This window comes from Mizuhopecten yessoensis, unplaced genomic scaffold, assembly GCF_002113885.1.
Source record: "Mizuhopecten yessoensis strain PY_sf001 unplaced genomic scaffold, ASM211388v2 scaffold10045, whole genome shotgun sequence".
Taxonomy (NCBI): Eukaryota; Metazoa; Mollusca; class Bivalvia; order Pectinida; family Pectinidae; genus Mizuhopecten; species Mizuhopecten yessoensis.
In genome coordinates this window covers 875444-877667 of record NW_018408351.1, presented here as the reverse complement: position 1 = coordinate 877667, position 2224 = coordinate 875444, and positions in this window count along the sequence as shown.

Sequence of the window (2224 nt, the reverse complement as noted above, 5' to 3'; positions counted from 1 at the left end):
CTACCTCCTGACACAAAGTAATGTATTTGTACCCCTACCTCCTGACACAAAGTAATGTACTTGTATCTCTACCTCCTGACACAAAGTAATGTACTTGTATCCCTACCTCCTGACACAAAGTAATGTATTTGTACCCCTACCTCCTGACACAAAGTAATGTATTTGTACCCCTACCTCCTGACACAAAAGTAATGTATTTATACCACTACCTCCTGACACAAAGTAATGTATTTATACCACTACCTCCTGACACAAAGTAATGTATTTATACCACTACCTCCTGACACAAAGTAATGTACTTGTATCCCTACCTCCTGACACAAAGTAATGTACTTGTACCCCACCTCCTGACACAAAGTAATGTATTTATACCACTACCTCCTGACAGAAACACAATTTATTTCATATCCCCACTATGTAACTCAAGGTCTGATGTAATATCTAGTGTTGATTTACGACTGCCTTTTTTCAATACATCAAGTGACCATTGTGAACATTCATTGGGGTGCTGATAGTTAAACATGATCTACCTGTCAAGTGTACAGGATCCTGCACACTTCCCCAGGTAAACATGGCTAAATGTAGGCCAGGTTATAATCTTATGTTATGTCAAAAGAAATGTAGATTTTGGATATACCCCAATAATGCTGTGTTACATAAATACTTATCTGGTAAGCTAACAACATGCCATATGTTCAGAGTGGAACATATAACTGTAGTAGGACAAGGAATATATAGTGAGAAAGATAGTGCCATCGCTGGGGTTTGAACCTGCAACCCTTGGCTCGCCAGCCTGATACTCTACCGCTGAGCTGAAAGGAAATTCCATACAACTGACGCTTTTAAGGCAACCTAATTAATCCACATCTTTTACACTATTCCCCCTTTTTTCAAACACCAACCCAGGTTCTTTGACTTTCTGCCAAGGATTCACCTTCCTTCAACGGAGAGGGTCAATGGCACTAGTTTGTAGTAGGACGAGGAAAAGGTATAAAGATAGTGCTGTCTCTGGGGCTTGAACCCGCGACCCTTGGCTCTCCAGCCTGATGTTCTACTGCTAAGCTAATATAAAGGGAAATTCCCTGCAGCTGATGTTTGAAAGTCAACCTAATCAATGCACATCATTAATATAACCATAGTTACGAGTAGTTATAACCAGCCTATATATAGGTTTCATTCTCAGTAAAGTGTACCTCAAATTATTAATTTTGGTTCATTAATCCATAAAACCAATCATTCTAGTCATAACAAAATGCTTTGATTTACATGTACTATGAAAACTATTTAGCAGGCATTTCTTAGGTATTGTGTGTGTGAAATGATTGTAAAAAGAACAATGATAGTGACCTAGTTTTATTAGATGTCATGCTAAGTAGGTAACAGTTTGACAGACCATTCGCTATCAAAAGCTACTCAGTTTTAAATGATGGATTCTTTAATCTAGCACCATGTTGTAACTATTTCAAATCAATGATAGCTTTTATTCATAAAACATTCACCCAGTGTGTAACATGTGTGTACTTAAATCTCCCAGGCTCCCTCCATCAGGAAAACTGAATGTACAGTTTAAATTTGCTGAATCAGTGAATCAAGCGTTTGCATTTAATTCTGAATTTACTTAACCCATTTACCCCTAAAGTCACATTTGAACCTTACCAAATCAAAGAATGGCAAGTCCAGTTTAAAAATGTAGGGAATGAGTTAACTAGAAAATTTGATTCACATTTCAGATTACCTATATAACAATCAGATTAGCACAATTGTGTGATCGTACGTAACGATCTGTTACATCATTACAGGTAGTTCACTTCATGGCAAGTCTGGAATTAAATGATTAATTCAGAAATAAATAAAAACCATAAATACAAATTTCAAACCCTCCATATAAAGGCAAATCCTTTAAAAAAAAAATGCATTTAAATAACAAAGCCAAAGCAGCTATCATGAACCATACATTAGATCTGAACCAGCATAAGTCCCTACCAGCCAAACTTTGTGAACCTGTGTAATTAAGTTCCAGCTAGCTGAACTTTGTGAACCAGTCAGTAAAGCCCAGCTAACCAAATTTTGTGAACCAGTCAGTAAGGCCCAGCTGGCTGAACTTTGTGAACCAGTCAGTAAGGCCCAGCTAGCTGAACTTTGTGAACCAGTCAGTAAGGCCCAGCTAGCTGAACTTTGTGAACCAGTCAGTAAGGCCCAGCTAGCTGAACTTTGTGAACCAGTC